This window comes from Aotus nancymaae, unplaced genomic scaffold, assembly GCF_030222135.1.
Source record: "Aotus nancymaae isolate 86718 unplaced genomic scaffold, 86718_ANA_hifiasm-v0.15.2.pri h1tg000003l, whole genome shotgun sequence".
Lineage (NCBI taxonomy): Eukaryota > Metazoa > Chordata > Mammalia > Primates > Aotidae > Aotus > Aotus nancymaae.
The window spans coordinates 27,131,496-27,145,014 of NW_026988414.1; positions in this window are offsets into that span (position 1 = coordinate 27,131,496).

Below are 13,519 nucleotides of genomic sequence, written 5' to 3' on the forward strand. Positions count from 1 at the left end.
ATAGAGTTTAGTTTAATCCTTGGAGGATAAATTTTGTAATCTAAGAGGAAGTACCCTTTTACTAACTTAATATTTTATCCTCTATCTACGCCATTCTTAGGAAGATCAAGTAGAAAGCATCTTGCTAAAAATCAGAGTGCTATATGACTTCAACAGTAAATAATTCAGAATGAAGTAGAATTTGATCACGTAGAAGTAAATGGGGAACACCGTAAGGTGTTATATACCTAGCCTGTATATATGTAATAGAGGCAGAAGAAATGGAAAAATGAAGCTACTTTTCCTAGGGATGATTTCCTTTTGGCTACAAACTGGCAAGTCATCTTTTGTGCAGAAGTGTCTAAGGCAATGTGAGACTCTGTGCAGAAAACCCAGATGATGGGGAAATATGGCCTGCCTTGTGTTTCAGTAGATGAGCAATGTTGTCTTTGAGTGAAAAACATTACTGTGAAATGATTAAAAAAATTACTTTATTTCTAAATAACTTGATAGTATAGTTCTCTGAGAACACAGTGATAATGAGTTTACTGTTGTAAGAAGTTAGGTTTTTGCAATTACATGAATTTTCTATGGAGTCTGAGGATTCCATTCATTCACTCAGTCATTTGTTACTCATTTACTTATTCAGTCAACCAGGATTTACTCAATACCTATTTTTGTCTCAGGTGTTGTGCTAAATATTGGTGATATAAAAACATATAAAACAACCTGGAAGCGACAACGAAGACATGGTGAAGGAGCAGTCTTGTGGAATACAGATTGACACATATATTGGAGACAAAAATATTAAAGAATACTTATTTATGGCTTTTTCATCTCTCCTACCTTCTAAGCTGGACTCTTTATTGGATCTTTGTTGGGCTAAGCAGAATAATGGTTGGATTTATAGTAATTTAAATAAGCTGATTGCCATATGAAAGGGCTTGAACCATCTCTAGAAAAGAAATAAGATAGTGAGAAAGAACTCAGTGCATGCTGGAGATTTTGAAGATAGGAGGACAAATACTTACATTGATACGGTAAAAATCGGATTAGAGAAAAAGGAAAAATTACCTACATGGAATTTTGGGAAAGCTTTGATACTGGTTTTATGTGACCCTACCTCAGTGTGTCTTGATAATCTCAATAAAGATATACAATATTCTTTAAGACATTTGGTTATGGATTCAGTTTCTTTTGCAGCATCATCATGCTGAGACTGGCCATAGGATGAGGGTAACTTAAGTGGGTCACAGCCTTAGGTGGGTCACAATTGCAATGGCGTATGTTAAATGTTTTTATAGGGGAACATATATAAATCCCTCAAAGGGGTAGTCCGAGGAAGGGAAAGGCACTTCTACTTGGATAACCTAGGAAAAGCAATTCTCCTACTGATCTTGTAAGTAAGAATATTCTAGACAGATGAAACAGTGCCAAGATGTGGAATACTACTGAGAATTTGGAATGGTTGGAACTTGGGTTGTATTGTTGGGGTAGTGACAGAGAAGATTGGAAAGGTAGTTTGGAGCCAAATTGTCAAGGCTTCAGATGCTAATGTAAGTCAATACCTCTATAGATTTGAGGTGATGACCTTTCGTTCTCTGGAGTTCCGGAGGCTGAATCAGAACTATCACATACATGAGCAAATTCTGAGAAGTCAGATCTGTGATACTCCAAACTTCCTATCTGGTCCTACTTTTGTCTGTTTTATATTCCCTGAGGTTCTACATAATATTTTATTTGGAAAATGAGTATTCTCCTGTGAGGAAAAGTTTTTGAACCACTGCAGTGAACAATAGAATCTACTAACACTTATAAGAAAGAAACTGATGTTTTTGGATTGGTGCTTTAGAAAGCTCACTTTGGCACTGGGGATAATAGTTGTAAATCTCTTGCTGATAAATTCTCAGTCAGGCCTGTTTCACATTCCTTCGTCAGCCCCTAGCACTTACTTTGTCTTCTTTCTTATAGGCTTCAGGGTACTGAGTACCTATCCAATTTCTTGGAGTTTCCATTCTATTCTTGACTGTTTATAAATAGACTTGAATTTCTCAAATAACTTTCATGAACCTTTGGTTTAAAATTTTTACTTTAATTGAGGAACCAGAGAAGAAACAGCAAAGTAACATGAATGGGAACATTACAGATTTAGGATCCACACATATTCCTGCCTTTATTAGAGAAAAAACATGGTATCCGAGACATTGTGAATGTGATATTGAAGCCATCCTAATAAAATTGACAAAACTAAATTGCTAGGTTTAACAAAAGCATAAGCTTTAAGTAGAAACATGGCAAAGCATTAACCAGACCGCCCTACGGCCCACTTCCTTACAGCTGATTACTACTTAAAAATCACGTAGCTCCTATCATAAGGTCCTAACTTCTACAGATAACATCTTTAATTTTAAGAAATTTCAAGTTTTCCATTTTGAGATATTTTCCAGATCCTGCATTCCAATGGGTCCACTGATGCCAGCCAGTGTGAAGACCCTCTGTGAGGAACTAACTCAGCCCCCAAATGCAGTTTTTACATCTTTATTAAAGATTTCATTCCACACATACTAAACAATGAGCTCCTCAGCCCGCTCCTAGCCAAAATTCCCTTAAAATTTCTCTGTTGTAACTCCCAGTGTTTTGGTGCATTGGTCTGTTACCTACATGACAGGCAAACCTGATTGTCCTAGAACAATATTGTAGAGGCTCTGAATACCATTAAATTCCTTGAATAGTTTTGATGTTTTTGCTTTAGGAGCAAAACTCAAACTACAAACTTGATCTTTTTGTTAGCAGTACATATCTCAGTTCAGGATCTCTATCTACATATCTATATTTATGTTTTTACAGTCAGCCCTCCATATTGATGGATTTCAATAACTTGGATTCGACAAATTTGGGTCAAAAATATTTAGGAAAAAGCCAATAAAAATAACAATATAATATGAATTTAAAAATACAGCATAACAGCTATTTACATAGCATTTACATGGTAGTAGGTATTATAAGTAACCTAGAGATGATTCAAAGTATATGAGAAAATGAGTTTAGGTTCTGTGGAAATAATATGCTATTTTATATAAGGGACTTATATAAATATCTGTGGATTTGGGTATCCATGGGAGTCCTGGAATCCATCCCTTATAGATATCAAGGGATGCCTGCATATATATGTATTGGTATTTAGCTGGATTGTGCTTGTATGGTGCACGGGTCATTTAGAGAACTGGGGCAAGTTTTTACACAGAATTTGATGTTTCCTCTGCTGGGACTCTGCTTTCTGGAATTCCTCCCTTACTTTATGGTGACTATTTTCCCAGAACTCTGCTGGTTTGTCCAGAAAGAGCCATTTTATTATCAGAATTTCCACCAACCTATGATGTGCCTAGTCAGCCTATAGCCATAAAAATGTGAAACTCACACCAAAATGTTACTTCTTCTAAGAGATACTCTTAAAAACATTTTGCAGAGAGTTTATAGTTGTCATTTCTGAGGTGCTTGAGTCTGATAGGAGCTTATTCAGCCAAAGTGAAAGCAACAGAACTCAGAAATCCTCCCCTTTCCATTTTATAACTAGAGTGTACCCCTCTCTTTCTCTGTGTTGGCTTCCATGCTGATCCTACCTATATTATTTTCTAATACACCTCAAAATCAAAGTAGACTGATATTTTGAATGCAGAATATGTTACAATGAATAAGAAATGTGAAATCCCCCTGTGGCCAGAGGTGAGCATATCATAAGTGTTAAATAGCATGGAATAATTGAATAGATTTGAGTGTTTTATTGGCCCATTAAAGGTTAAATGAGGCATTATGTGAAAGCAGATGGTTCATGGGAGGGTCTCATTATATTTTATTTTCCTCCTTTTTAAAAAAATCTGGTCTTTTAGTCTCTTTCTACCCTTAGTTTACCTGTAGTCCATTTCTCCCTTGAGCAGGCAAAATGAAAACTGACCCTCAGAGTTCATTTCCTTTAGCAGTCCTCTTTGATGACTTCCTGCTAATGCTCCCTCCTCTCTGTGCCTTATTCAAACCACCCAGGAATTTATGATTAACTACTTTATTTCCAGAACTCAGAGGACAAATGAGAAAGATAAGGAAGGAGACAAGAAGGCATATTTAAATAATGCATAATATTACCATAAAATGTGTTAGGTAACTAGGTAATTTGCATGTTATCTTTTAAGTTCTTGTTCATTAATTAATGCTAGTGGCAAGTGTAACATACGATTGTCTCTCATTGCTTCATTCAGATACAGACACCAGAATCCTTGCTTAATGTCCTTAATTTCAAGAACCAGAGAGCAAATGAGAAAAGCAATGGAAGGGTTAGGCAGTATTACTTAATTAATAGTTTACCATGAGGTGTACTAGCTGTCATATATAAATTGTCTTTAAAAAATTGTTTTCATTAATTAATGCCTATAAATGTTAATATACATGTTGCCTTCATTTTTATGTTATTACTGCTTTCATGCATTCAGCACTGTGTATATGTCTGTTAGGGGCTGGGGATTCAATGCTGGATATGACACTTCTCTGCATTCCGGGATTAGCTCCAGATGGCTCTATAAGGTGGATCAGAAAATTTAGGCTTATATAAAAGTCACACAGGTTATAAATGGCAGCCAAAATTTAAGTCTGTTGTTTGTCTATATTTCCTATATTAATTTCAGAGTCAGTCTGAGGAATAAAAAGAAGTATTTCAGGAGGACAAGAGGAACTGTGAGACATTCTTAAAAATTATTATAAAAAGGTTACTTTGCCTTTTAATGATGGTGATAGTTCTCTGAAGGAGAATTGCAATTTTGATTCTGAATTTTAGAGACAGTTCTTGCTCTGTCTCTCAGGGTGGAGTGCAGTGGTGTGATCATAGCTCACTGCAGCCTGGAATTCCTGGACTTAAGCAATATCCCCCTCCAATTCCCACTTTGGCCTTCTGAGTAGCTAGTACCACAGGTACATGCCACTATGCACAGGCTAATTTTCATTTTTTAAATGTAAAGATAAGGTCTTTCCATGTTGCCTAGGTTGTTATCCAACACCTGAGATCAAGCCATCTTCCTGCCTTGGCCTCTCAAAATGCTGGGTAATTCTGAATTTGGATTTAGAATCAGTGTCTTTTCAAGTGTGCTACAAACTGAATTTCCTCTGTGGCAAAACCAAAAATAAACAAAAAACAACTTTTATTTTCCAAGGTATTTTGACAGTGTTCCAGAAATCACCACTCATATATATATGTTTAATTAAAAATTTAGTCTTTTTTTTTTTTTTTCTTGAGACAGAGTTGCCCAGCCTGAAGTGAAATCTTGGCTCACTGCAACCCCCGCCTCCCGGATTCAGTTGATTCTCTTGCCTCAGCCTCCCAAGTAACTGGGATTATAGCCGCGTGCCACTGTGCCCTGCTAATTTTTTGTATCTTTAGTAGAGATGGGGTTTCACTATGTTGGCCAGACTGGTCTCGAACTCCTGACGTCACGATCCGCCTACCTCAGACTCCTAAAGTGCTGGGATTACAGGCATGAGCCACTGCACCTGGCCAAAAATTTACTCTTACGATCTCAGTTTATAGTGCAGAATTGGGAAAGGAATATAAAAGGGTGATGATATCTTAAGAAACATGGCTATACATTATAACTCAGAAGTCATTCCACGCAGAAATTTTTATGAAAGAAAAACATTCTGAATAAGATTGTTTTTGATACAGACAGAATATTGCTTTTGATACAGACAGATTTGCCAATATTCTCTAAGTAGACTTTAGTCAATTAATATATTTTCTCTTTAACTGAATATTAGAGACAAATAAATATCGATGAGAATATTTGCTTTACTCAGATCCAGTGACCTCTTTAGTGTATTTTACTAAATTCTTTTACTTCCTTTTCTTTTCTATAGGCTTAAAGATTAGTTACCTTCTGCCTCCCCCTGCCAAAGCATTTGACATTTTTGTTTGGGAATTTAAAAATCTAAATAAATTCTACTCTTTTTTTTTTTTTTTTTTTTTTTTGAGACAGAGTTTTGCTCTTTGTTGCCCAGGCTGGAGTGCAATGGCACTATCTCCATTCACTGCAACCTCTGCCTCCTGGGTTCAGGCGATTCTCCTGCCTCGGTCTCCTGAATAGCTCAGATTACAGGCATATGCCACCATCCCCAGCTAATTTTGTATTTTTAGTAGAGATGGGGTTTCTCCATGTTGGTCAGACTGGTCTCGAACTCCTGACCTCAGGTGATCTGCCCGCCCTGGCCTCCCAAAGTGCTGGGATTACAGGCGTGAGCCACCACACCTGGCCCCCTACTCTTTTTTAAAATATTTTTTTGGAATTTGAGGTTTACAACATGATGTTTTGGGATATAGATATATAGATGGTAAATGGTTACTATAGTGAAGCTGATTAATATATCTACCATATTCATAATTACTATTTTGTGTATTTTGTGTGACAAGAACAGCTACAATCTCGTTATTTAAACAAAACCCCCCAATACAATGAATTTTGTTAACTTTAGTACCCATAATCTCTAGACTTGCTCATTTTCCACATCTGCTATTTTGTATGCTTTAATCTACATCTCTCCAGTTCTTCTCCATCCCATCTCTCCCACCTCTGGTTACCAATGTTCCATTCTCTGTCTCTGTGTATATGACCTTTCTTTCAAAAGAAAATTTCACAAATGAGTAAGATCCTGCAACATTTTTCTGTGTCTGGCTTACTGTAGTGTCCTTCAAGTCCATCCATGTTGTGGCAAATGACAGAATCTCTCTCTCTCTCACTCCCTCTGTCTCTCTCTCGCTATCTTTTTTAAAAGGCTAGATAGTATTTCACTGTGTATAGACACCACATTCGCTTTACCCATCAGTGGGCATTTAGGCTGTTTCTGTATCTTGACTATTGTGAATAATGCTGCAATGAACATAGGAGTGCATCTACCAGGTGGCAATTTTATTTCCTTTGGGTATGGACCCAGTAGAGGGATTGCAGGGTCATAGGGTAGTTCTATTTTTAATTTCTTTAGAACCTCTACACTGTTTTCCATAATGGCTATACCAGTCTACATTCTTACCAGCAGTGAACTAGGGGTCCCTTTTGTCCATACCCTTGCCAACATTTGTTATCTCTTATCTTTTGATAATAGCCATTCATACAGATGTGAAGTGATATCTCATGGTGTTTTAATTTGCATTTCCTTTATAATTAGTAGTGTCGAACACATTTTCATATACCTATTGGCAGTTGTTATGTCTTCTTTAAAAAAATGTCTAAGTTCCTTCCCCATTTTAAAATCAGGTTATTCGTTTTTCTACCATTGAGTTGCAACAGTTCATTATAATTTGGATATTAACCCCTTATCAATTGCAATTATTTTTGCCAGTCAGTACGTTGCCTTTCATTTTGCTGATGGTTTCCTTTTCTATAAAAACTTTTTTTTGTTTGATTTAATACCACTTACTTATTTTTATTTTTGTAGTTAGACTTTTGGTATCATATCCAAAAACTAATTGCCAAGACCAGTGTTGAGGAGACTTTCCCTATGTTCTCTTCTAGAGATTTTATGATTTCAGGTCTTACATTTAGGTATTTTATTCATTTTGAGTTGAATTTTGTGTATGGTGTAAGATAAGAGTCCAATTTCATTATTTTGTCTGTAGAAATCCAGTTTTCTCAGCACTATTTGTTGAAAAACTACCCATTTCTTATTGTGGCTTCTTGGTACCCTTGTTAAAAATTAATTGACATAAGCGTTTGGATTTAGTTCTGGGCTGTCTGTTTTATTCAGTTGATCTTTATTTCTGTTTGTAGCAAGTGCATATGATTTTGATTACTATAGCTTGGTAATATAATTTTAAATCAGGAAGCATGATGCTTCTAACTTGCTTTTTTCTTCTCAGTATTGCCTTGGCTGTTCTGTGTCTGTGTGTGTGTGACTTTCCATATTATTACAGGAGTTAAAACAATTGTTTTTGAAGAATGCCATTGACATTGTGTTAAATCTGTATATTACTTTGGGTAGTATGGACATTTTAACAGTATTAATCTTTTACATCTATGAACATGGGGTATCTTTCCATTTATTTGTGTCTCTTCAATTACTTTCATCAATGTTTTATAGTTTTAGTATAAAATTATTTCACCTTCTTTGTTATATTTATTTCTCAATTTTTGTATGCTGTCATAAATCATATAGTTTTCCTGATTTCTTTTTCAGTTAGGTTATTTGTGTTTAGAAATGCTACTGATTTTTATGTTATTTTTGTACTTAGTTAACTTTTTTGTGGTAGAATCTTTGGGGTTCTAGCTAGTTCTAGCTAGATTAATTTCTGACATATAGAATCATGTCATCTGCAAATAGAGATAATTTTCTTTCTTTTTATTTGGATATGATTGATTATAATGTTAGATGTGTGTTTTTTAATAAATGACTTTATTATGTTGAAGATCTTTTCTTCTTTACTAAATTGTCAAGGATTTTTATCAAGAAAGGATGACGAATATTGTCAAATGCTTTTTTCATGTCAGTTGAGATGACATATGGTTTTTATCTTTTATTCTGTTAATGTGATGTTTCACATTGATTGATTTGCATAGGTTAAACCAGACTTGAATGCCAGTGATAAGTCCTACTTGGTCATGATGTATAATCTTTCTAATGTGTTGTTGAATTTGGTTTGCTAATATTTTATTGAGGATTTTTGCATTGATACTCACCAGAGTTACTGGCCTGTAGTTGTCTTTTCTTGCAGTGTCTTTGTGTGGCTTATATATCAGGGTGATGCTGGCCTTATAAAATATCTTTGGAAGTATTCCCTCTAGCTCTATTTAATGAAAGTTTAAGAGGTATTGGTAATAATTATTTGAATATGTGGTAGAATTCAACCATGAAATCTTCCTGCTTTTCTTTGTTGGGAGGATTTAAATTAATTTCAATTCCTTTATTTGTTATTTTTCTGTTCAAACTTTCTATTTCTTCCTGACTCAATCTTAGAAGGTTGTTTTTGTCTAGAAATGTATCAATTTCCTTTAGGTTGTTAAATTTGTTGGTATATAATTGTCTATAATAGTTTCTTATGATGATTTTTATTTTTGAGGCATCTGTTGTAATGTTTTCACTCATGTTTCATTTCACTTAAGCCTTCCCTCTTTATTTCTTAGTCTAGCTAGAAGTTTGTCAATTTTGTTTAATTTTCCAAATAATCAAATTTTGTTTTTTTTTAACTTTTGTATGTTTTTTTTCTGTTTTCCATTTGATTTATTTCTGTTCTGATTTTTATATTTCCTTCCTTCTGCTAATTTTGGGTTTACTTTGTTGCTCTTTTTCTAGCTCCTTGAGATGTAATGCTAGGCTATTTATTTGGGAGCTTTCTTCATTTTTAATGTAGACATTTATTGCTGTAAATGTTCTTTTTAGAACTGCTTTTGCTGCATCCCATAGATTTGGTATGTTGTGTTTCTATCATCATTTGTCTAGGATATATTTTATATATCTCTATGTCTGTCTATATCTGTATCTATATCAATCTATCTGAGAGAAATGACAATGGAAACACAACATACCAAATATATGTATATATGTGTGTGTTCATGTAGACATACATACATATATAATGTATAATTATATGTGTGTATATATATGTGTGTGTGTATACACATGCACACAAACACACACACACACACACACACACACACACATTTGAGACAGGATCTTGCTCCATCATCTAGGCTGGAATGCCTATCTCCAGGGAGCCCCTGTCTGAGGAGGGAGACACAGCTCCTACATACACACACATATGCATATCTCAGATAGGATCTTACTCTGTCACCCAGGCTGGAGTGCAGTGATGTGATCACAGCTCACTGCATCCTTGACCTCCCAGGCTCAAGTGATCCTCCCAGTTTAGCCTCCCAAGAAGTTGGGGCTATAGGCATGTGCCACCATATCCAGCTAATGTTTTTAAATTTTTTGTAGAGATAGGTCTTTCTATGTTGCCCAGGCTGTAAGATGTTTTTAAAATTTTCTTTTAAATTTCTAATTTGATCCACTAGCTGTTCCAGAACATGTTTAATTCATGCATATTAGTAAATTTTTAAGATTCCTCCTATTATTTATTTTTACTTTCATACTATTGTGATTAGGAAAAAATTGTAGATATGATTTTAATCTTTCTGAATTTGTTAAGATTTGTTTTGTGGCCTAACACAAGGTATATTCTGGAGAATGTTCCATACACACTAGAAAAAAAAAGGTATATTCTGGTGCTGTTGAATGAAAAATTCTATATATGTTTGTTAGGTCCATTTGGTCTAAAGCATAGCTGAAGTCCAGTATTTTGTTAATTTTCCATCTGGTTGGTCTGTTTATTATTGAAAGAGGAGTATTGAAGTCTCTTGCTATTATTGTTTTGCTATCTACTTCTTCTTGTTCATTAATATTTGTTTATAAATGTAGGTGCTTCAGTGTTGTGTGCATGTACATATATATTTATAATTGCTATGTCTTCTTAAAGAATTGACCTCTTTATTATTAAATAATAGCCATCTTTATGTCTTGCAGCATTTATTAGACTGAAGTCTATTTTATAAGTATACTACATAAGTATAGCCACCCTTGCTCTCTTTTGGTTACTATTTCCATGGAATATCTTCTTCCATTCCTTTATTTTTCAGTTTACTTGTGCCCTTAAAGCTGAAATCTGTCTCTTACAAGCAGCATATAGTTGGATCTTTTTTAAAACCCATTCAGCCACTCTGTCTTTTGATTGGAGAATTTAATCCATTTATATTCAAGGTTGTTATTGATAGGTAAGAACTTACTCTTGCCATTTTGTTTATCACTTTCTGATCATTTTATAGATTCTTTGTTTCTTTTTCCCTCTCTTGTTGCTTACCTTTGTGCTTTGGTAATTTTCAGGATTGCTAAGCTATGATTTTTCTCTCTTTTTAATTGTATATCTGCTATTATTTTTTGCTTCTTGGTTACCACGAGGCTTACATTAAAAAATCTTGTGTTTGTAATAGACATTTTTAAGCTGATAACAACTGAACTTTGGTCATATACAAATATTCTAGACTTTTGCCCTCCCCCAATAATTTATATTTTCATTGCTGCAATTTACGTCTTTTTACATTTTCTATTTAATGACCTATTGTTGCTATAGTTATTTCAGACCATACTGACTTTTAACTTTTACACTAGATGTTTGAAAGATTTATACATCACCATGACAGTAATGGAGTATTCTGAATTTAATTATGAGTTTACCACTACCAGTGAGTTTTATACTTTCATATGTTTTCATGATAGTGATTACTGTCCTTTTGTTTCCAGTTGGAGCACTTTCTTAAGCATCTCTTGTAAGGCTGATATATTGGTGAAAAATGCCTTTCATTTTTGCATGTTGGGGAAATATTTTTTCATCTAAAAATTAATTTTAATTTTTTGTTTTTATGGCTACATAATTGTACATATTAATGGGGTTTATGTGATCTTTTGATACAAATGCACAGTATAAACCAAATCTAGGTAACTGGGATAGTCATAACCTTAAATATTAATTAAATGTTTGTATTGGGAATATTGCAAATCTACTCGTCTAGTTATTGTGTGATATATACAATAAATTATTAACTGTAGTTGCCATATTGTGCTACCAAGCACTAGATTTTATTCCTTCTATCATACTGTATTTTTATACAGTTATTAAGCAAATTTGTTTTATTTCCCCTCCCCAGCCTCTGGTAATTACAATTCTAGTCACACAACATCTTTCTGTGTCTTAACATAGGGTCTTCTAATTCTATCCATATTGCTGCAAGTGACATAATTCCATTTTTTATAGCAGAATAATATTCCATTGTGTGTATATACTACACTTTCTTTTTTTAAACTTTTAATTCAAGGGCACATGTGCAGGTTTGTTATATAGGTAAACTTGTGTCATGTGAGTTTTTTGTACTGATTATTAGTTCACCCAGGCATTAACCTAGTACCCATAGTTATTTTTCCTGATCCTCTCCATGCACCCCTACCCTCCACCCTCCAATAGGCCTTCATTCTGTTCATATGAGGTATCACATTTATTGGCTTGCATATGTGTATTACAAATATGAATGTGTATATCTCTACCAAGACTCAGTTTTCAGCAATTATTTTGTTAAATAAGCTTTCTGTGCCTTTCTCGAGTTCTTCTCACAATCCAATATTTGTTTGCTTAATGGTGCTCCACAGTTCCATAAATAGAAATTCTTTCATGCTTTTTCATTCTTTCTCCCCTCTCCCAACTGCATTACTTCAAAAGAGCTATCTTCAGGTTCAGAAATTATTTCTTCTGTTTCATCTAGTCTGCTGTTGAACCTCTAAATTGAATTTTTTATTTTTTTCATTGAATTCTTTAGCATCTAGATTTCTGTTTTTTTTTTAAATCTATATCTTTGTTGAATTTCTCACTTAGATCACAACTGTTTTCCTGATTTCATTGACTTGTCATCTGTGTTCTCTTGATCTCACTGAGTTTCCTTAAGAAAATTGTTTTGAATTTCTTTTCATGCAGCTTATAAATTTCTATTTCTTTTGAGGTCAGCCACTGGAGAAATATTGTTTTCCTTTGGTGATGTCATGTTTCCTTCTTTTTTTTTCTCCTGTTTCTTGTGCCCCGTATTGATATCTGTGTATCTGATGAAACAGTTGCCTCTTTTAATTTTATAGTGTAGCTTTCATAGGGAAAGACTTTCCCTTGAAGATGTGTCTTACTGTGTCAATTGGGTAGAGTATGTTGACTGTCATTTGGGTAGAGTGTGGGTCTGAGAGGGCACAGTATTGTAATCTCCATGAGGTTTTTTCAGCTATAATCAATGTCAGTGATGACTGTAGGTACCTTAGTGGCCTAGGCTGCAGGAAACTAGTGGCAGTGGTGGCAAGGTCGATTGTTAGGGTTCTTGGTGGCAAAGGCTTTAGAGATCTTTTTGTTCATTTTCTTCACAGTGGAGAGACTTAGCTTAGGGGATCTCTCTTGGTGTTTTATCTGACATTGGCCATTGAACACCCCAACAAGGCTACATTCCACCACACAGGTGGTTGGAGTGGCTGTGGATTGTATCTTGTTGAACCACTGTGAAACCTGTGACATGGGTGCAGGTTTACTCTCTTAGGCTTGGGTGGCTGCAGCTTTTCCATCAAGCCAAGGACTATGACTATGAGGCACTCCCCGGTAGTTTGGTTTTATGGGGGCAGGGATATAGCTGTGACACTGATTCTGGGAAGAGTGCAGGGCTGACATGATTCCAGGGATGAAGGTATGTTCTGGAGGCTCACATTCTGGAGGGCAGGGCATATCTGTAATTGAATTCTGGAGCCAAGGAGGCGCAGTAGCAACTTGGACACCAAGACAGGGTACTGCATAGTGGTGACTGTGGATCCTGGAATGCTGGGACTCAGCAGGGGTCAGGCTCTGTGGAGCTGAATACAGTAGCAACAAGAGCCCATTTCTTAGCAGCAAAAAGTTGTATGGAGCAGCTATGGCTTCAGCTTCATGGATGAGGAGCAGTGC